This window comes from Neofelis nebulosa, chromosome 12 (genome assembly GCF_028018385.1).
Source record: "Neofelis nebulosa isolate mNeoNeb1 chromosome 12, mNeoNeb1.pri, whole genome shotgun sequence".
Classification (NCBI taxonomy): Eukaryota; Metazoa; Chordata; class Mammalia; order Carnivora; family Felidae; genus Neofelis; species Neofelis nebulosa.
Window position 1 is genome coordinate 74,079,860 of NC_080793.1, and position 23,720 is coordinate 74,103,579.

General features: G+C 40.0%; 1 non-coding gene across 1 annotated transcript; it reads left to right on the forward strand.

Annotated features, from left to right (window-relative positions):
• Positions 1-21,423: 21,423 nt before the first annotated feature.
• LOC131492315 (U6 spliceosomal RNA) lies at positions 21,424-21,529 on the forward strand. Its single transcript, XR_009252004.1, has one exon. It is a non-coding gene; the product is annotated as a U6 spliceosomal RNA (small nuclear RNA).
• Positions 21,530-23,720: the final 2,191 nt, after the last annotated feature.

Sequence of the window (23,720 nt, forward strand, 5' to 3'; positions counted from 1 at the left end):
CATTCGGACCAAATGTGTTCCGATAAAATCATAAATTTGCCACAAGGAACAAAGAAGGGCTTTAGAGCATCTATATTATGTGTTTACAATAGGGGAATCTGTTTTTATCAAACCATATCAGACACGGAGGTAAAAAGCACAGATAAAAAAATTTAATGAAATTAATGGAGGCTGTCAAACAAGTTAATTATTTAATAAATTCTAATTTGTGGGGGCGCCTGGGTGGCTCAGTTGGTTAAGCGTCCCACTTCGGCTCAGGTCATGAGCTCACGGTTTGTGGGTTTGAGCCCCATGTCGGGCTCTGTGTTGACAGCTTGGAGCCTGGAGCCTGTTTCAGATTCTGTGTCTCCCTCTCTATGCCCCTCCCCCACTAATGTTCTGTCTCCCAAAACTAAATAAACATTTAAACAAAACAATTTTTTTAAGAAATTCTAATTTGTAAAGTAGTAAGCCAACTAGAAAGTACCCCCAAACTCAGGGGAAGCAGATAAAAAGTTTTAAGTGATTAGAGAAAGCTAAGAGATATGGAAGACAAATGTATAGAGATTTGATAAAGTTACAAAAGGAATCTAAAAATAAGACATCACTGAAGCAATGACGAAAGGAACAACAGAAACTTTTTTACCTGAAAAAATTGATTTTGAAGATTGAAATATTTTGCAAAAAAAAAAAAAAAGTAATGAAAAGAAACCAACACCCAGACAAATACCAACAATTTTTTTTCCATTTAAAATACCCTTCTGTTAACTAAACTTGTGGTCATCACTTTCACAATTGATGTAAGTCAAGTCATTATGCTGAACCTCTATAGCATCGTATGTTAATTCTATCTCAATAAAACTATGGCGGGGGGGGGGGGGGGGGAAGAAAACTTACCAGAATGTGAAATGTTAGGTGTTAAAGGCTGCATATTTGTGATAAAAACAAAATTAAATGAAATGAAATTAAATTAAGTAGATAAAATATCCCTCAAATGTTTTGACAGGTGTGTGTGCATATACGTAGAAACAGCCACAACACACGGACACTCACACACACACAAAGGAACAAAAATCAGACAGGCATTTGCTTTCTTTGTAATACTAAGTGAAAAAATGACCACAACGACTACCACATTTTTTGAAAAGTAGTGACTTTAACTCAAGACAAGTTTTTGGTCAAATCTAAAGAAACAAAAGGAGAGGTCGTAAGTATGCAGGAGATCAGACAATATATCACTATGTGTTGTTAATGAAAAAAATTACTCAAAAACAGATTCTAGCTGCCAATAGATGAATTAAAATAAGCGTATTTGATTCATAATTTCACATTATGAATCTAGTAGTAATTCCAGCTATTTTGAGTTTTTCTGGGCACCAAGTTCCCATGAACCCTGACCTCATTTCAAGGCCTCAAATATCCATATCTTAATAATAATGACAAAAATATATTAATTAAAATAAGGCTTACTTTCTGCTAGACGTGTTATATTCATTATCCCAAATCTTTGCAATAACCCTGCAATAGATTCTATTTTCTACTTTTCAGAGATTAAATGACTTTCCAAACACATTCTGTTAATAAGTGACAGGGTCAGTGTTCCATTACAAATGCTGGTTTCCAAAACTCAAGCATTTTCTTTGATCCTATTCTACCTCCCCAGGACCCACAAGTCTATCAGTTGGGAGTGGGGGGTGCCTGTGATTCAGCTTTGGTTAGAGGAGAGAAATGCAAGGGACTGGGCCTTACTCCTCAGGACACATCCCACTCCCAGTATTGATGCATGACAATATGCATGGAGTATTGCCAGACAAGGAAGTGTCCCTGAGCACCAGTGTTTAGATTTTTTTTTTTTTTTTTTTGGCGGGGGGGGGGGGGGGGGTTGGATTTTGTTACATAGGCATGACTATGTGGTTAAATGTAATCTCTAAATCAGTTGACATCTGGTTACTCAAAGTGTCCAACCTAAGTCACATGGTTGGTCTTTCTGGTGGGGCCAGCCCCACCTGAAACTATGAGATGTGGCCCTCTCTGTCTTTTTTTTTTTAATTTTTTAAAATGTTGATTTATTTTTGAGACAGAGAGAGACAGAGCATGAACAGGGGAGGGGCAGAGAGAGTGAGAGGGAGACACAGAATCTGAAACAGGCTCCAGGCTCCGAGCTGTCAGCACAGAGCCCGACGCGGGGCTCGAACTCACGGACCGCGAGATCATGACCTGAGCCGAAGTCGGACGCTTAACCGACCGAGCCACCCAGGCGCCCCTGGCCCTCTCCGTCTTAAGACCCCGTGTGGCCAGACGTGGCCTAAGCAAAGATATTCTACAGAGTACATCCTAGAAGCCCCTCCTTCTTTTGACTCATGGGTACACGCACCAAAATAGTTCCTTACTGAGTTTGGTCTCCTGACCCATGTGAAAGCTGTCCAGCTTCTCATGGTCTTGTATTTTACTTTGAGTGTGTGCAATCCCTCTCTAATTACTCCAATAGCAATAAAGGCAGATTAATATGATGACTAGAAACCATACCTTATTCCATTTGAAAATATTCCATGCTTTCAATTTTTGTTTTCCAGATTTTATGCTGCAGTATAGGGTATACTACTCAGAATCCCTAATGTACTTCCAAGACATAGACTTGAACTATAACTGAACTCTGTTGATGTGATGTTCAGTATGCGTATTGTGGGTCAAGGTGAACCTTCCCACGCTTTTCATGACGTGCCTATAACTTGCTTCTGACCTTTGATGATTGTGTAGTGGTTAAGAATTTGGATTCTGTAAGACTTCCTTAGGCGTGAATCCTGGGTTCATCACTTACTAGTTATGCAGACTGGAGATGGTCACTTCACCTCTCTATGTCAATGTCCTCATTTATAAAATAAAACTATGTATCTCACAGGGATGCTATGAGGGCCAAGTTAACTTACATAAGTAGAGGACCTAGATCAGTGCTTGTCGTGAATGGGCTATGTTGTCGCTGTTGTTAATCCAGGGGCTATGTTCAAGAAAAAAATTTATAATTGCAAACATTATAGGGAAGCTTTGTTACCTATCTCCCTCAGCCATGACTTCTCGCCTTGGGAGAGAAATCTGGAAGTCTTCCACTTTCGAGAACCCTCAGGCATGTCGCAAAGAGTCCCGAGACCAATATTCTCCCTTGCACACATATCTTTAGTAAGGGAAGCAAAAGTCCAAAACACAAAATGATAATAATAGGGAATGTGTACAGAAAAGTAATCAATAGAGTATCTGGCTCATGGTGGATACTTAGTAAGTTAGTATCCCCGGGACTCCATCCGTATTTTCCTGCATGATGCTTCATACGCTTTCCAGAGAACTTTCTCTCTACTACTCATCTACTTCTTATTGAGCCTGAAGCTACTTAGGTCAGAAGTCAACCTCCCTCGTGTGAAAATTGGGAATGCACAAGTTTTGGTAATGACAGCCAGCGCTGTTCTCCTTCAAAGCATCATTCATTTTGGTTAAGACACTAGGTCAAGAGGAAACCTGAGAATTTGCAGACACTGCTGGCTGGCCAGCAGATAAAACCGTTGTTGAACATTAACATTTTGTATGAATTAGTGCATTTTTCCTACACTAGTGCTTTTTCCCTCAGGTCTTTTCCCTAGTGTCCTGGGAATAGGACCAAGAAGTTTCAAGAATACAAAGTATCGTAAGTATGTTGGGAAAAGAAGTAACAAAGTATACAAGCAGCTCCCCACTAAGACAAAGGGCAAGAGGGAAAGCCTGAGGGGAGGGGGCAGCTCACACCAAAACTTAAATTAAGTGGCAAAGGAGACATCAGACATTTCAATTATATCTCAATAAAGCTGGGACTTCCGCAGATCCTTGGAGGGAGGGGCTACTCTTGCTCTTGAGTCTCAGTCAAGGCTGCATGCAGTCATTTCTCGAATGGTCCCTGAGTCCTGTCCAGGCCACTCTGCTGCTCTCCGAATGCCTGGCTCTAAGTGCTTATCTTTGCTCTGGAGCCTTCTTGATTGCACCTCTTCTCTTCTCCTTGCTCTTTGAGCCTTGTCCCCAGGGAACTCTGCTCCAGGCCAGCAGGGCTCTCTTGCTCATCATCTTGAAACATTGTTACATATCAGGGGGGCAGGCTTCGCCTCTGGTGGGCTGACCTGATCCCGTGGAAAAATAACAATGTTCTCCATGCGCTTCACTCCTCTCTTCATGGGACAGCAGTGACATCTGCTAAGTAGGCTTCTTGCATTTAAAATGGGTTTCTAACTAGTCCTTCCACTCAGCTTCGCCCATGAGGGAAGGGCTCCAGGACGGGAGACAGAATCCCGAGCTCCATTACAAATCCAATACTAGCCCTTCCACCTTGGGAAAGACACAGACACGCAGACTCTTCGTCTGTAAACTGGAGATCGTTACAGCTACATCTCAGGGCAATTGTGAGGATTAAGTGAGATAATGTTTATAGTGTAGTTTGGGAAACGTGCTGGCCTTTAATATATAGAAACAGTGGATATGTATCTAAAATAAAAACATTTTCGTCAACACGAAGGTCAGCTTGGGGCCACTGAGAAGATCTTCTTAAACTGGCAACTCTTGTTGGGTGAACAACATCATCCCCACCAATCCGTCTCTTGGCTCCCATGGGGCAAATCATATGGCAAATCATATTCTGCCTCCCAGGGACTGAGAAGCAGAGCGCAGAAACCAATTCATGTAGCTCTAGGAAGCTGAGGTGAATGGTCATAAAAATACGGGGACTAAGGTCGCTGTCACAGATAAACAGATGAGTTAGCAAAAAAAGCAGCAGCTAGAAAGAGAGGAGATCAAAACAGAAACAAAGAGAAGCAGAAGTGAATGCTATACGTGAAGAGCGGAGAAGTCATGGAACCCAGCTCTATGACCTGAGTCTATATAAAGATTACATAGACTCTACATTAAGCTTCTTTAAAGAGAGTTTCCACTGCAATCAAAGAAACCCCAAGATAGACACTGAAACCAAGTTTGAGTCACACACACAGGGGGAGAGAGAGACAGAGAGAGAGAGACAGACAGACAGAGATGTATCCACAGCCCTATAAACATAGATTCAACCTCTCATATTTTGGCCTCCACGCCGGGGCGGACTGGTATCACTTTGCCACAGCAGATAAACGTATCAGTGTTGCCGGAGGGGCCGTGAGAGAAGAAATCAAATTGGGTGAAGGAAAGTGGGCTATTTGGGGACTGCACCCAAAAAGCAAAGAGAGGAACCTCAGCAAAGACCCACAGGCATTGCAATCTAAATGCATCACACATATTCCTCTCCTCACAGTCATCACCTTCCAAAGAGAAGCCTTGGGCTCAAAGCCTCAGCCTCTCACACAGAAGCAGACAAGTCTCAAGAGCTTCAGGGGGAAATACATCAATCAAGGCATTCTTTGGTAAGTGTGAGGAACATTAAAATGTTGGTGAGGCTGGTGGCCTGTTATTACCATCAGCAGTAATATATGCTTCTACAGAAGTGCTCAGATTAGGGGGATTTTATAAAAACAGCACCATATTATTATATATTATAATGAGGAAGGAAGTGTGTGGGGAGCAATTTTTAGAAAGTAGGATGACAAAGAGATTAAATATTTTCCTATGGGATGCCAAAAGGAACAAAATTGATCAGAAATTGGTGAAGGAGGGATGGCAATAAAATCAGGGTCCCATGCATTCCGGGCTTTACCATGTTCCGGCTAGGTGACCATAAGTAAATTACATTACCACTCTGCCCCTCGTTTTCCTCATGTGTATAATGGGGATGATAATGATAAAATACTTACCTCCGAGGGTTGTTTTAGCAATTAGATGAGAATTGTGTAGCACCTGGCACCTAGCATACCCTCCGTACATTCAGCTGTGATTGTTGGCTTTGGCTAGGTTTTCCACCCAGAATGGCAATGAGACTCAGATTTGCATACAAGTGGTTTATTTGGGAGGTGATCGCAGTGAGCACTAGTAGGGGACTGCAGAAGTGAGATAGAAAAGGTAAGGAAGCCGATACGGGGAGTCTTAATGAGCAATTATCACCGTGGGCAACTGTGGTTCGATTGTAACAACAGGCCAAGTGCATTTCAGACAATGGGAAGGAGAGACGTATGGGCACACTGGAGCCATCTTGTTACCCAAGAACTGTCATGACAATGGGGCACAGACCAACCTGCCTTTGTTTTAACTCTGGCCAGCATGTTTTTAGGAGAACAGAACTGTCTAAAACTATAGCTTTTGCGTTTGAAATTATGATGAATAAAGACTCCAAGCGACCTACTTGGTTCAATGAAGCATATGAATCTAATGGGAAGGAAATCACTGAATTCCCAAAGGGAAATGAATATCCTTTAGCTTTCTAAAATATTCAGACAAGGGCTTAGTCAATGTAACCTGAGTTTCCCCGTGGCTTTTACCCAGGCTTTGAGGACAACGGAGCCACCCTAACATTCAATAACCCATATTTCACTGGACCTTCACCTCCCCTCTCAAAGTTTTGTCCTATTTTTTTCATCCGCTTATTTCTGGATGAGAGTTCTCACATTTGCTTCTGAATCTGTCAGCTGACGATTCAAACCCGCTACGCAGCACCTCCCTTCTGACACCATGGTTCTTTTCAACTGTAAAAACATCGATGTCTCTTCCAAAGGAACCGTCTCCAGGTGCTCCCAAATGTCTCGTCTCCAGCCTCCGGTACAGGACTGCAATCTCGGCACACGAAACCCTGTTGTATTCTGGCGACGCTGCGGTGAATGAACGCCCTTCGCCCTGCTCCGTGTCTGTCCGCACTGCCTGATGCCAAAGCAGAAAGGCATGCACCCTCAGGTCTCACAGAGTGGCCCTTTCTAAGCAGCCCCTTCAGCTCCTACCACCAACACTTTGTCCACAAGACTCAGGCACAAGCCAGCCAGACACATAGACCCCCTAATGGGCCCACTATAGCTGATAGGACCCCCGCATGACTCCTTTCCTCTGCTCGTCCCCCAGTCCCTCTCCTTCCATTCTTCTCTCACTCATCTCCAGCCACGTTGGCCTCCTGGATGTTTCCAGAAAACACAGGAAACTCTCTCTAGCTTTGACGCCTTTGTGCTTGCTGTTCCCTCTGTCTGGAATGTGTTTCCCTAACATCCCAGAGAGTGGACTCCCCGTCATCAGATCCCAGCTTAAATGTGATCCTTCTCATTGCTGCTAAATTGTCTGCCGTCTGCTGACCACCAAACCCCCACGCCCACCTAAGGCTAAGGACTACATTTCCCAGAATCCCCTTTGCTGTGTATTTCTGCCTTAGGCTTCCCCGTGGCAAGGAATTTGAGCAAGATTTAGAAAACAGAGGTCATTATTTGGGGGAGGCTGGGAGAGTCAGCCTCACTTCACAGCCCTAGAAGACCAGCTTCAAGAGTCAGTCTTGTGCTACTTCTTGAACTTTCCTTTGATCTCGGCCTTTTCCACATGGGCCAGCGATTGCTTCTCTGACGCCCAGTCTGAAGTTTTCCAGACCTCCGCTGTCCAGGTCCTTCCACATTCACTTAACTTCTTATTTCCGCAATGCTCGTATTGCCTCTGTTTTCCATAGGAAACCAGGCTGATCCATCACCTCTCTGAAGTCACTCTGTATGTCACCCCTGCCCTTAATTCTCTCCCTAACACATCTCGTTGATATTTTACCTGCTCGTTTATTCGTTTGCTCTCTGTCCTCGTTGCTGCCAAACCCCTTGACCACAAGGCACAAGTGGGAACTTTGGCAGTTTTGTCCACTGCCGTACCTCCAGGGCATGGCTTGTAATAAAATCCTACCTTTCAATAGAAGCTTTAATAGCTTCATAATTATAAAAATGGTAAGACAGAAGTAAAGGAGTAAGAAGCATATCATTACCTGAGAATCTCAATAAATATATTCATATGTAGAAACCAGGATGAGTCTTACTTCCTTTGTAAAGGGAGTACCAGTGCCATTTATTGAGCACCTACTATGGACATGCCAGGAACTGTGCTAGGCGCTTTTTACATTAAGTAGCTCTGTTACTTGCTTATAAAATAGTTCCCGCAGTACACGTACCTAGATTAATGTAGGATTCAAAGCTGTTCAGCAAACTCAAGACTAGCTGTGTCTCCGTTTTAAATTTCAAGACCTTGACTTGGCTTTGGTCCTGTTGTCTCCAGCCAGAACACAAGAACAGGCTCCTAGAAGGAGAAATTACTCGTTAAGATTTCCTGGTGGAAGCAGAGGTCACAGCTCAGAGTCTAACACTTAAGGTGAGAATTTGAATCTGTGCAGACGCCTCACCTTAAAACCCCAGGAATTTTTGGTTGGCCACCCACCAAAACAGGAGTGAAATGTGCTGTGATGATGGACATGAGTGAAGTGATAAAGGTCCACCTCATTTGTCAAAAGCTCCCTTCTGAAGAGCCCCTCTGCAGATTTCAATCATGAGTTCCAATCGGCTGTGGGTAAGAGCTCAGTGCTCACCCCTCTGTGGTTTTCTGCTCCTTCCTAGGCACATGGGACATTTTCTGGCCCCTTGCAGGTAAATCGAGTCACGCGATGGGCTCACGAGTGAGAGAGATTTGTGCCATTTTTGGCCAAGGCTCTGAAGAGCAGGTGTGAGTGCTCTATGCTCTCCTTTCCCCTCTCACAGAGACCCTGGAAACCATGCTTCTGAGGTCGCAGCCACACAAGATGGCGGGCTTCTTCAGCTGGGATCTGAGTAACTGGACCAAAGCTTTCCACTGTAGACCCATGTAGGACACCCGTGTGGGATGCACTGAATGGATGAAAATTAAATCCTTTGCTTGTTAAGCTACGAAGATGTGGGGACTGATCTGTTACCACAGCATAACCTAACCTGGCCTGACTGCTACCAACTCCAAAATGCTCTTCCCTCCTAACAATGTCTGCTGAGAAGTAACCGTGAGATTCCAGGTAATGATTTGGAAGGACACTCTCCTGCACTTTCCTGTCAGGTATACAAAAGCATTTTGTACCGATTGTCTCTTTGATGCGTATAGCATTTCTGAGCTAAAAAACTAGAATGACCATTTCCATGTGAAAACTAAGGCAAAAAGAAGTGAATTGATTAGCCATGGATAACCGCAATTCATTGGAAAGAGCTAAAAAGAAAAATCCATATGGACTTATTCCCAGCTTCAGGCCTTTTTCATTCACAAAATAATCTCTTGGGTTTTTCTGGGCTAGCATCCATTTCTTGCCTCTTATAAAGCCCCTTACCAGAATACCACAGTGCTAAAAGAGTGGGGAGGGGGGAGGTATAATAGCTTTTTGGATATAAAACCTGAAGTAATTGCATTGTATGGCATGTCTGTGGCCTTAATGTAAATTTTTTTTTTCTTTTGATTCCTTCCCATTCTGCTAATAGCATGCCCTCCAGAGTAATCAAGTTACCCAGCCAACTAAGCTCTTGCATTACTAAAAAGTATTACCCGAGACCAGCATGCCGCCACTAAAGCTTTTTCCCCCATCCTGTGAAAAATGTAACACTGGCTAAAAAGGAAAGCCATTCTTGGAACCAGTTTGGAGTTTTGTTGGTTTTTTCCTTCCCCTCAGCTCATACTAACGATTTAAAGGCTGAATAAGAGTCAAGGATTATACTCAGTTCATTGTCAACACTAACTATTCGACTTCTTTTTCTTTTATTTTTTCTTTTATTTTTTTTAATTTTTTTTTTTTAACATTTATTCATTTTTAAGAGTGAGAGAGACAGAGCATGAACGGGAGAGGGGCAGAGAGAGAGGGAGACACAGAATCCAAAGCAGGCTCCAGGCTCTGAGCTGTCAGCACAGGGCCCGACGCGGGACTTGAACTCAAGGACTGTGAGATCATGACCTGAGCCGAAGTCGGACGCTCAACCGACTGAGCCACCCAGGCACCCCAAACTATTCAACTTCTTGTTACCCTTCAGAGTATATATACAGCATATTCAGACACAGAAATATATAGACATAGATAGATTTAAAATTTCCAATAGGTGGTTCTTTTAAAAATAAAATCGAATGGAATTTTTAAAAGTTAGAATAAAAGATAATAATAGTAGGAGGATTTAAAAAATAAATTTATTTTTAGTAATTATCCTATTCCATCCATGAGCTTTCTGATTCATCTTATATGGAACAGATTCATCCAAACCAATAATGAAGATGACTGACATTTTAAAACATCGTGAACTACTATTCCCTCTTAGTATTTGTTCACTCTAACAAATCCAACTCAAGAAATGAAGCAGGTGGGAAAACTCACAGTGGAGAGAAGCCCCTATGACATCCAAGGTAGAATTCACATACCTGATCAGTCTGTGTGTGAAACATACATAAAATAGCCCATTTGATCCCATTACTTCATTTGCTGTAATTAGCATGGACTCTCTTATTTCACAGATGATTTCTGTTCCCTTCTGTCTGTCTCATTTCTACATCTTCCCATCTTCTGACTTGGGCTTCATCTCCTATTTCTTGACTGATGTTTGTCTTTTGAACTTGATCATGTCAGGCGGTTTTTGTTTGTTTGTTTTTTTGTTTGTTTAATTTGCTTTCAGGTTTTGTTCTGTTTTGTTTTGGTTTTTGGTCTACTCTCAGATCTGTTTCTCTTGGTTCCCCTGGTCGGCTGTATTTCCAAGCTTCCTTGACAACTGACTTTTACCTTCGTCTAGCAAGGTAAGCTCCGGTGGGAGATTAAAGATGACAGAAACCAAGTAGGGTTCCTCTCTTCCTCCCCTCCCCTCCTGTCTCCTCCCTTCTCCCCCACCTCTCCCACCTGTCCACCCTTTCACTTTGGACAGAATCTCTGGAATTGGTTGCATCTCTCTGGTGTGCTTTAAACACAACTAAGAAGTTCTAGTCTCTACAATCCTCAGAACTTTTATTGTTTCACCTTCCCTGTTTAGACTTATCATTAATCAAGAATTGTTTTGCCTTCACTTTTTTTTTTTTTTTTTTTTTTTGTCTACAATACAGTGTAGGGTAGGCGTAATATTCTTTTTCTAAATCTGTATATCTGATGGACTCTGCACCATTTATTGAAAAGACCATTCTTTCCCCCACAGATCTGAAGTATAATCTTTATCATAAATCAAGTGACCTTATATAGGTGGGTCACTTTTGGACTCTGTTGTTTCACTGATTATCTTTATATCAATATCATACTATCTTAGTTATAACAACTTTATGATAAATCTTGATATCTTGTAGTATAGTCCTGCAGTTTTGTTCCTGTTCTTCAACATCATCTTAGCTAATTTTATCCCTTTATGTTTTCGTATACATTTTAGATCAGCAGTCCACTTTCCAACACGGGTCTTGACTCCATGACCCTGGGATCATGACACAGCCAAAATTAAGAGTTGGATATTCAACCAACTGAGCCACCCAGGCACCCTGTATCTTGGCATTTTATTCAGTGTTTCACTAAGTTCACTTTTAAATTCTTTTGGATGTTCTATGTTCACATGTCATCAGGGAACAGTGAAATTTTATTTCATTATATATATATATATATATATATATATATATATATATATATATAAATTTTTTTTTCCCTTGTCTGCTTTCAGGAGCTAGGACCCTGTGTTGTTCCTGATATAATAGGGAAAGCCTTCAACATCTCAACATTAAGTATGAGGTTGGATATAGGTATTTTGGAGAATATTTGTCTCAGTCTATTTGAGCTGCTATACAAAAATATCAAAGACTGGGTAGCTTATAAACAACAGAAAATTATTTCCTATGATTCTAGGGGCTGGAAGTCCAAATTCAGGGTGTCAGCATGGTCAGGTTCTGATAAAAGCCCTCTTGTGGGTTACAGACTGACAACTTCTCACTGTGTTCTCACATGGTGGGAGGCACAAAGGAACTCCCTTGGGCCTTTCCTATAAAGACTTTAATCATTTCTGAAATGCCTCATTTCCTAATGCCATCATATGAGGCATTAAGATTTCAAAATATGAATTTGGGAGCCAACATTCAGTACATAGCAATACTCTTCATCAGGTTGAGAATGTTTTCCTTTATTATTAGTTTGCTAGTTGCTATTAAATGCTTCTAACATGAGCCGTTTTTAATTTATCAAATGTTTCTTCTGCCTGTATAACTATATGATTTCCTTCTTTATTTGGTTAACTTTTAATTTCAATTGTTTCAAATGTTTTAATCTTTTGTTTTTTGAATAAATAACTTGGTTGTGATGTATTAGCTTTTCCTAGCTTTTTCACTAGACTTGATATTTAAATATTTTTTGTTTAGTGGTTTTGCATCTATGTTCAAGACATTGACTTACAATTTTTATATGTTTTGTTGTCTTTGTCCAATTAAGTATCAATATTATATGTTGGACACATAAAAAGTATAGGGAGGTGCTTCCTGTTTTCCAATTTTTGGAAAAGATTGTCTAAAAATTGATTATTTATTTCTTCCTTAAATATTTGGAAAAAATTGGAAGTGATACCATCTAGGCCCAGAGAGTTGTTTGTGAAAAGTGTTTATCTGTGGATTCAGTTTCCTTAATTGATATAAAACTTTTCAAATATTATATCTTTTCTGGACTCCATGTGGTATACTGTAGTTTTTTACAAGTTCATCTATTTAACCTGAATTTTTACATATATGGGAATAAACTTGTTTATAATACTCTGTTATGAGTTTTTTAATGACTGTATGATCTGTAATAATGTCCCTTTTTTCACTCCTAATATTGGTAATTTGTATTTGTCTCTTTTTTCTTTATCAGATAGTTCTGTCATAGGATTATGAAAATTTTTTTATCTTTTTAAAGGGTCAAATTTTTGGTTGATATTTTCTATTATACATATATATTTTATTAATTTACTCTCTGTTTTAGACTTTCTCCTTTCCACTATCTCTGGTTTTAATTTGCTCTTTGTATTTTAACACCTTCATACAGGTGCTCAGATCTTTGACTTTCCAGCCTCTCTTCTTGTCTAATGTACACATCGAAAACTCTAATTTCCCTTATAAGCATGGCTTTAGTTGTATCCCTCATGTGTTAATATATGATGCTTTTATAATGACCAGCTTAAAATATTTCTAATTTCCATTGTCATAACTTTTTCACCTTTGGTTTATTTTAAAAGAGAACTGCTTAATTTCAAATATTTGAGGATTTTCAAGATACCTTTTTACTATCAATTTTTATCATAATTCTCTTATAACCAGAGAACACACTCCTTATTTCAGTCATTTGTTGTTGAGACTTACTTTATGGCCCATATGGCTTTACATAGTCAATTTTGGATAATGTTCCATGTGCACCTGAAAAGTGTCGCGTTCTATGATTGCTAATTGGGCCAAATTAGAAAATCATGTTGTGCGTGTTGTCTCTGTTCTTACTGAATTTTTGTGTCTATATCGTGTCAGTGAAAACTTCTAGCATGATAGTGCATTTGTCTCGTTTTCACTCTAATTTTGTCAATTTTGCTTCATACATTTTCAGGTGTTGCTATCTGAGTTATACCAAATTGGAATTATATATTTCTGGCGGTTTGACTCTTTTTTATCACCGTGTGTTCCTCTTTTTTCTTTCTAACGATCCGTATTCTTTGAAGCACACTTTACCTGTTATTAGCTGTACTAACGTGAATACAGCCCACCAGCTCCTTCTGGTCAGTTCCTCTACACTTCCATTCTTTGTGTGTCATGTATTAAAATCATATGAAACATATTTGATTCATTTTTGACCCAGTCGACTATGACAGTCTTTTAATTGGAGTGTTTGCTCCATCTCTATTAAAGGTAATTATTGAAATATGTCGGCTTAAACCTCTCTTATTTGTTTCCTGTCCTTTATTCCATCTTCTCTTCTTCTTGCTTTCTTTTGGATTTATCAAGTAGCTTTTATTATTCAATTTTTCCCCTTTGTTAGCTTTTAGTTATGCCTCCTTTTATGATTCTTTTAATGATTACCCTAATTTTCTCTCCTGCTTTATCTAATCTCCTGTTAAATCAATCTATTGAGTACTTAATTTCAGTTCATAAATTTTGCAGTGATAGAATTCCCTCTGCATTATTTTTTATAGGTTGTAATTCTCTGGTGAAATTCTCTATCCACCTATTTCTAAAGATATTAATTCCAGTACCTGGATTACCTGTGAGTCTATATCTTTTCTGTTTTTCCTCTTGGTTTTCAGTAAGTAGTCCTCTTGGCATATCAGGTAAATTTTTTTGAATGTCTGACATAATGTATCTTTAAAATGTGTAAGTTTTAAATGATGTTTTCTTCCTTTAGAGATAATTTACTATTTTTCAGACAAGCAGTTGAATGAGGGGTTGATCATCTTTATCCAATCAGAGATGAAGATGATTTGGAATTTGGTGTCAGTTTTTGGAAGATGGAGTCTATTTTCAGTTTATCTTTATTCTGAGAGTTTAGCCCTCAAGAGACTCAATTTAAAGCCTGGGGCACTTTTCAGAGTTCCTCATTTTGAAGAGCAATGAATTCCAATTCTTGCCTTCCGAGCACCATGAAACTGTCAAAAGCTCTGTGCCTCTTCTGTTTGAGTTTATGCTTTATGCATCCCTCCAGATAGAACTCATGTTTGTTTGTTTTCTAGATGAGCCTGGCACTACTAACAACCTGGGATTTTTCTAACTGATGAGTTTTTCCAGCTATAATGGTGAGTGTGCCTTTTTTCCCCCCAAGTTCTCTGAGAAGACTATTTTTCTCATCAAAGACAAAACAGGCCAAGTCTCCTTATGAAGGACATACACTTCCTTAAGGTACCAGGTGAGAGTTTTGACTTCAGGTTTATGTCCAAGGTGCTGATCTTCCATCCCATTCTCCTTGGATTACAAGCCCCCCACATATGGAACTTCAGAACCGAGGGCCTAGCCTCCAGACTTCAGCAGATAACCTCAGGACAAAAAAATATCAGCTCCAGTTGGCCCTTGTTTCTCTTCCTTCTCACTGACCCTTAACTCTAGTTATTTTGCATACCTTAACCCCAGCTCAGTCATACGTCTTTAAGAAAAAAGAAAAAATTTTAAACCAGTGGAAATAGCATTTTTTGCATTGTCTACTGTGGAATGGACTAAAGCACAGCAACTATTAATACCAGTTATTAGGGAAAGGGAAGAAAAGGAGAGTAGAGAGAGAGATTACTAAGTGTTTATGTTACTTTGTATTTTTTTCTATGTGTTTTATAAATTTGGGAGAGAACGTTCATGAGGTCTTTGCAAAGTATCTATAATATAGAGAAAAAGAGTTTTTAAAAGTATTTCTCCAACTTACTGACTTTTCTAGGTACTTGTATCCTTGACGTAAGCTGAGCTACTGGAAAGGGACATTTTGGTACACGTTAGGGCATCCCTGAGAGAGCAATGTTTACCTTCAGCTTTTATCAAATCCCATCATATAGTCAAGCCATATGAAACTTAGTGTTTTATAAGTTATAAAAATGTAATTGAGGTCAGTGTTTATTACATCATTCACTGCCCTCAAGGAATTATATAATGGCTTAGAGCCAAACTCACACACCAGCTATGGCAACAAGGTTTGAGTCTTATGATGTGTATAATTATGCTTTTCTTTTTATCTGATCCTGGTATTTTATTTCTTTTTGGTTTGCTGTGTTACAAGCTGCCTTGAGTCTTCAAAGGAAAAAGAAAAGCAAATAGATTGTTTTAAATGCAGAAGAGCATTCTGGATTTCAAAGTTAAGCCTGCTAAAATATTATCAGGCTGAGAAATAATGATTGAACCACTTGTCCTATGAGTCTCTGTGGGTTACAGAGAGTGAACAGAAAATTCAAGAAAAAAGTATTGATAAAGCTTTAATAAAAGATACAATTCCATGTAGGTAAGAATTCTGGATAGGTGAGGAAACGCTATGACAAAGTCCGTATTAATTAAATTTGGGTTTAGAAACAAAATTATAATTAATATCCTCTTTTTATAAGAAAGTGAACATAGTCTTAGATACAAAAGGTAGATCATCTGTACCATTGCATTTGTCTGACCTGTCATTCAATTTTGGTTAAGATTTCTATTCATTAAATAAAAGATTAAAGGCAAATTATAAAAATAAAAATCTGTATAGACCAGAATGAGCATTAGTTGAATTACTTGAAATTTTTCCTTTTTTCTAATGAACTTTGAAATTAAACCTCAAGGAAAGTCAAAGTCACAAACACATTGAGGCATTATTGTCTCCTTTACCATCACTAATTTCATATTTCATATAAACAATTGGGAAGCAACATTTGTGCATTAAGTACTGTGAATCCTGATTACAATTCCTGGGTTTGAAAGACGGCTTTGCCACCCACTACATGGGGAATGTGGTGCTGTTTACTCAGTCTTTCCACATTTCTGTTTCCTCACCTGTAAAACAGGGGTGCTGGGAAGTATCAGTATCATAGGATTGCTGCAAGAAGCTAAAAAGTTAATATTTGCATAGCACTTAACACAGCTCCTGAAACTTAGCAGGCCCAAAATAATTATTAGTTAGTAAACTACTAAAATCTTTCCATCAAAAAGTAGAAATCACTAAATATCACACCAGCGTTCTTTGAAACATTTTTCCTCCTTCTGCTAAATTAACCTATAACCTTTACCCTAACGACAAAGTTTGATTGAAATACTTAGGAGTGAGGTATTTATTATTTAATGTGGACTTCCTTATAAGGGGGTACAAAAAGTCAATACATACTCAAGGAAATACTATAAAGAAGACAATTTGTACACAATTGCCAATTCTGAATTAGCTACAGATGTGGACAACTCATGTAACTTGATTGTGCCTAGATTTTTTTCATCTGCCAAATAGAAAAGTAATCAAAGTAATCAAAGTCTGATTTTTCTCCTTCACAAGATTACAGTAAAGTAATACACACACACACACACACACACACACGCACACACACACACACTACCTTTGAAAAGACTGCACCAATTCTCTAAGGAAAGGAAAACAGAACTTACTGTTAATTCTGCTAGATGTTTCCTCTACATTATCTTATTTAAAACTGCTCTGCAACCCTATCAGATAAATACTATTATCCCCAATTTGCAGGCAAGAAAACAGAAGCTCAGGAGGCTTCGACGCTTGTCCACACTCACATGGTCATTAATCAGCAGTGCAGGATTTCAAACTTCCTCCATGACAAACGACTAACATAGTCATCATACCTGGCGAAGGCCTCCATAGAGGAAAGCGCTCAGTATATGTTTGGGGCCTTATCTATTGCTTAATACAGAAGCCAATGCCTTGAGTGAATCAGTTATTTATGAGTTTCTACTGTGCAACAGACAAATCTTGAAACTCACGTCCTTTAGTGGCTGTTCACCAGACTAAGATTTTAAGGAGGAAGGACTTCAGTTAATGTAACAGTTTCTGGTTGTTGCCATGACTACAGTGTAAGAAACAGAAACAAGCTTGTTACCAATCAAGGCAGATATTGGGTTATTTCTCCAACTCCCCCTCATACAAAACGATTTTTAACCCTGAAGTTTAGGAAGCCAAGGAAGAGTTTTAACATTGGCCTCCCACCATAGTTTCCTATTTAGAAGCTGCCTTGTGAGGACTCATAGAAAACCTCATGCCAACCATCCCCAGGTCTGAGAAGATCCCTTGGCCTCCCCTTGCCTTCCTAAAGGGCAGGCGTGGCAGACAATTAAAAACTCTGAATGGAAAACATAAAAGAGAGTTTAATCATTGCCGAGTGGTAGAAATATCAGCCACGAGTGGTAGAAATAACAGCCTTGGAGCCCTTTTGAAGCAAAGCCAGGTGAGAAAGCCAGCTGGCACCAGCAGAAGAACATGCAGAGCCCCCATCTCAGTCCTCCATGGGAACTCTTTGCTAAATCTTTCTAATAACATCAAGCCTGAATGTTTATTCTGATACGAGAGCTTGAAATCAACTCGTTGTCAGGCAACAGACAGTGATAGTATTTGTCCCTTGTGTCCCCAGGAAAATGGTTAAACCCTAAAGATGTTAATAGCTCCTATTGTTTTTATTTTTTTTAATTAGTTTATTTACTCTTGAGAGAGAGAGAGAGAGCATGTATGCATGAGCAAGGGAGCAGCAGAGACAGAGAGAGAGAGAGAGAGAGAGAGAATTCTAAACAGGATTTGCGCTGTCAGCTCAAAGCCCAAGGCAGGGCTCAAACTCACGAGCCACGAGATCATGACCTGAGGTGGAATCAGGAGTAGGACTCTTAACCACCGGAGCCACCCAGTCATCCTGATAGCTCCTCTCCTTAATGGGAAGGTTTGGAAAGCACGTTTTTATGCACATGGCGGAAGGAGAATGGTGAATTCTGAGTCAGGCCAGCTCTGTCAGGAACAACATTGCTTCTAACCCTGCCGAAGCAGACAACGCGATTGTATATCCTCATTAATGCTATAATTGGTATCTGGAATCTGTTCAAAAATGCCGATTTCCTTTGTAACAGAGGATTATGGCTGAATTTGGAGTTCTTTATGGTCTGCAGATGCTTGAGAAATTCAAATATAAAAACTGTCAGTTAAACATCTCATGAAAAGCTGTACCTTATACTAATCCAAAGGGACATGAACAAGTGCTTGAGGGGATAAAAATCCACTGTTTCGGTAGCTAACCACTTACAGAAACATTAACATTCTTGGACAGGGTTGCTCACTGAGTTTCTAAAGTAACTTAGGAGCTATCAGGATTCAGTTCTTAACAGACTTCAACACAGTAGGGGGAAAATTGTCAGTCACCAGCCTCCAGTATTTATGAATTATTAATGTTGGCTTTCTGGGTATTTTTTTTTTTAAGTTTTGCTTTTGTGTGCGTGTTCAGCTGAGTAATTCAATAGACTGATGGAGACATGAATAGATATGTTAACTAGCACCAGGGTTAACCTTTAAAGTTCGTTAAAGCTGTCAGCTTTCAATGAAATATTTTCACGTTCTTTTTTTTTCCCCTGTGAACTGGAATATAAACATTATTTGTACACTGGGATCAGAGGTGCTTGGGAGAAAAGGAGACTCCACCCTGTCATCAATTTTTTTTATTTTAAACCAAGACTACAATAATGGATTCATCAGGAAAGGCATCTTTTTAAAAAAAATTCTCGTTTACAAACCATGACACCAGAGTATATCCATGACCTCGCTTTGTTACAGTATTTTTCAACCAAAAAAAAAAAAAAAAAAGTGGGAGAGGGAGGATGGCATGTCCTTATGGCTACAAAAACACTTGGGGGAGAAAAGGTTTGGATCTGAAGAGGACAAGGCAGGGATTTTGGAGAGAGAAAATGGAGACCAGGGTAAAGCTGATGTAGATATCAGCGTGCAGACCACAAAAGGAACAAAAACCACACCTCACGGTCATGGTGAAGATGCCATTTAAAGCTGGTAACCACCTTGGATCAAAACAAGGATTCTATTTGGAAGAGCAGAGCAATGAGAGGGCCCATCTTGAAACCAATTGTAGAGTTTCCAGTATCTTCAAGGATTTTGTAGCCACATGGGCTGGACGAACAAGGCTAAATAATAAACCCTCCCAATGGAAATCAGCCTGCTCTGACATCTTTCCTGTTACTCTTTAGCTGTAGAGTGTCCTGCTTTTCCTTGCTGAGGGTTGGCTACCATTTGGAATCACCTGCCACCTAATGTCACATGCCAGCAGTTTCCTCCTGCTCCGTCCACCCATCCGATGACTGTGCATTCCTAAGACCTCCTTTTATCTCAACCCCCATCAAAACTAGAAGGGGAAAAACTGGAAAAGGGAGACTTGCTTCTTTTCAAAGTCTTTAACCGCCCACCGGTTTGCAAGGGTTCCTTTACTACGATACAGAATGAGAAGACTGCCTGATGTGTGACAATAAATGATGCAATTAATCAAATATCTCAATCTTTTTCTAAAGGGATCTCTAGTCTTCATTTTTTTTTTCCCTCCACCGCATTCCTTTAAGGTCAGCAAGAAAGATAAGAGAGTGATTTACCAAACTTTGTAAACGTGAAGAAAAATTGAAGCAAAGAAATGGGATTACTTGCCAGCATCCTAAGACTCCTAGAAATACTTGAACTCAACCCTGGAGTCTCTTACCAGGTCAGAGACAACCAGCTCATAGTGTAATCTACATCTAATTTTCAAAGTTTATGTCTACCAATAGGTGTACGATTCAAATTAGGGCACTAAAATAAGGCATAGATACTCTTTCTCAGTGTATACATGATTTTAGGACTGCCCCTTGGCATTGCAACCAAGGCTGAAGAAACCAGTTTTGAGGGCTCAGAGTTTATTTTTTACTTTTCTTCCCCTCCTTCAAGGCCATTTTCTTTTTTTTTCTTTGTATTTTCTGATACCTATCTTTTATTATCATTTATAATATAGCAGTATATATTAGAGACAATTTTTAAATTATTAATGTGCTTTATTTGTTTTGCAACTCCACGTCCATGTCTTAGAGAACCCATCTGCTTGGAGAGATGTGTTAGAGAGAGAAAAATGAAAATAAATACTGATGTAATATTCAGCATCTGACACCCGAAATAGGATTTAGCAGAAAGTCAATACGCTTAAGAGCCATGCATTTTTTAGAAAGAAAGGATTTCCCAAACGCTTTTATTTCCTCCTTTGGTATATCAACAACCAATCCGGGAGGACCCACGCCTGTTGAGTTCTTGTCACTGTTGAGAAAATTCCACTTCCACCCGGGGAACACAATGGTGGAGAATCTCTTGCTCAATTGTAAAAGGAGATCAAAATGTAGGCAAAGAAAAACAAAAACTTCCCTATTTCCAGCTTCAGGATTTATAGGGAGCAAAAGAGGAAGAAAGAAAACAGATTCAAGTGTTCGGTCCCGTGTCTCTTGATGTCCCCCTGCCAGACTTTTACTCAGCAAGGGCGATTGCCCTATATAAGGAAAGAAACCTTGAAGAGAAGGGACTCTTGCCTCTTTTTCTCCACTTGGGAGTCAAGAAGGAGGTGACTGTGCAGAGAACCCCACACCAACATACAGCCACTCGGCTTAATTAAGAAAGCACACCATGTGGCTAGAGAGAGGGTGATCTGGGTTGACCCCTCTGATCCCCTTCAGTCTCTATGGCATGTGGGCATCTGAGTTGAGAGCGAGCCAGACTGACAGGCACCTGCCGTGTTGGGACATAGTGACATAACAGTAGAAGGTAGAACTGGGTGTCCTGGCCACAGGCCTGGGTGAAAGGCATGGTAGGGAACAAGGGTCTGAAACCAGTGTGCCCGCTACCACAGAGACACCTCAACCCCCTCACATACCCATATGCCATCCGAGGAAGGAAAATAAGGGGAGATCAGTCCCAAGCAATTTTATCTACACTGAACACTACCTAAAGGAACAGTTTAATTTTTTTTTTTTTGATCATACTAAACTTTATTCTAAATTGGATATTTTGTCACATCTCCTTCCTCACTCTCAAGAAGAGTTTCAGAATTAGCTCCTCAGGCGATTTTTTTGTATATTAAGCTTAAGAACCCTTGTCCAGTGCTCGCTTCGGTAGCTCATACACTAAATTGGAATGATACAGAGAAGATTAGCATGGCCCCTGCGCAAGGATGACACATAAATTCGTGAAGCGTTCCATATTTTTGAAAAAAAAAAAAATAGATACAAACAGAGAGGGAGGGAGGCAAACCACAAGAGACTATTAAATACAGAGAACAAACTAAGAGTGGATGGGGGGTGAGGGGGGGAGAGGGGAAAATGGGTGATGGGCATTGAGGAGGGCACCTGTTGGGATGAGCACTGGGTGTTGTATGTAAGCCAATTTGACAATAAATTATATTAATAATAATAAAAAAAAGAACCATCGTCCAACTTTCTGGCCATCCTTGCAAAAAATAAAAGCTAAGTTAACCTTTGGATTCATTGATCATGAGAAGAGCAGATATTCTTGGTACTTACATTAGTTAGAATTTCTCCCCAAGGACCACTTAGCAAAAAATCCCATGCAAATGTTTTCAGTAGCAACCTTTCAGTAGACACACAAATGCACTTCTTGAAACCCTTTCTAGAATATTCTTTGCTCTATTTTGATGATACCTCAACAAAAAGTCATTTATTAAACACAATCTAATGTTGAACCAACATGGGGCGCCTGGGTGGCTCAGTCAGTTAAGCGTCTGACTCTTGATTTCGGCTCGGGTCAAGATCTCACAGTACAGCTCGAGGCCTGCTTGGAATTCTCTGTCTCCCTCTCTCTCTGCCCCTCCCCTGCTAGTGCACTCCCTCTTTCTCTCCCTCTCTCTAAGTAAATAAGCTTTAAAACAAAGTGTTAGTATTGAACCCAAATTACACAGCATAGGATAGAGTTTGCTCCAGAGGTAAGCTTTAGAATATCTGGTGGAATTCATGAAATAAATGGCCTTTGAACAAACTTCCCTTCATAAATATTATTTCAGCTTGGTTTTTGCTAAATGGTGGGTGGGTCCCAAGTTCAAGAGTATGCTTATTGTGGGACTAGCTTATGTCACTTATTACATAGAGACATATATCTAAGCAGGCAAGAGAGATTGTTCTGATATCCTTTTATAGAAATTGAGTAATTTAATAAGAACTCACAATGAAGTTTTAGTTTTTAGGTTTGTCATAACAAAGTACCACAGACGGTGTGGCATAAAGGTCAGAAATTCATTTTCTCACAGTCTTGGAGGCTATAAATCCAAGATCAGGGGCTCAGTGGGATTGGTTTTTACTGAGGGCTCTCTCCTTAGCTTGCCCTAGAAGGCCCTGTGTCTTCACATGGCCTTCTTGCTGTGCAGCTGTGTCCTAATCTCTTCCTCTTAGAAGGACACGTTATAGTGGATGAGGACCCACCCAGATGACTTTATTTTACCTTGACTACCTCTTCAATGACCTTATCTCCAAATACAGTCAGTCTGAGGCACTGGTGCCTCGGATGATCTACAGGAAAAACTGTACTCTAACCACCGAGTGTCTGACTTCAGCTCAGGTCATGATCTTGCAGTCCGTGAGTTAGAGCCCTACACGGGTCTCTGCACTGACAACTCAGAGCTGGAGCCTGCTTCAGATTCTGTGTTTCCCTCTGTCTGCCCTTCCCCCGCTCACACTCTGTTTCTTCTCTCTCAAGTAAATAAGCATTAAAAAAAAAAAAAAAAGAAAGATAGTCATTTCTTAGCCGAAACACCTCATATTTTGTACACTTGATATAGTTTACACAATGAATTCATGTGAGTTATTACTTAAGCATCCAGTCCTCCTTCAAGATCTGTAGGACCCGCTTCCTTCTGACCCACTGTGTGATACCCAGAAGACTTCTGACCCTGCCCACTTGGGCTTTCCACAGTCTTCGTTTTTACCAACAGTGTTAGGAACTTTAAAGAGGTCAGCTCTAACCTGTTTCCATGTTGATGGGATGGTGGGGTCTTCTAACATACAATGCGAAATATCCAGTCACAAGGATTGGTTAAACCCATTTTGATTCGTCTGTATAATGGAGAACTATTTTGCTTTTACCACTGATATCATAGAGCGACATATTTAATTACTCAGTACTGTGGTAATTGAAAGCAAGTTACAAAAGAAGAGAGCCTCATTTTTGTAACCCACAGCACATATGTGTGATGGAACTGTCCACACGCAGAGCAGTTGCCTCTAGGTGCTTGGCTGCGGTATTTGCTGCTGGCAGCTGAGATTCGTAGGAAGCAGAGGCACTGAGTGTACGATACGAGCTAACTTGGGAACTTGGTTTGTCTTTGATCCTTCCACTCTATTTGGCTTTAAGAACTTCAAAAGCTGCAAGACGCGTAAACTTTATCTGG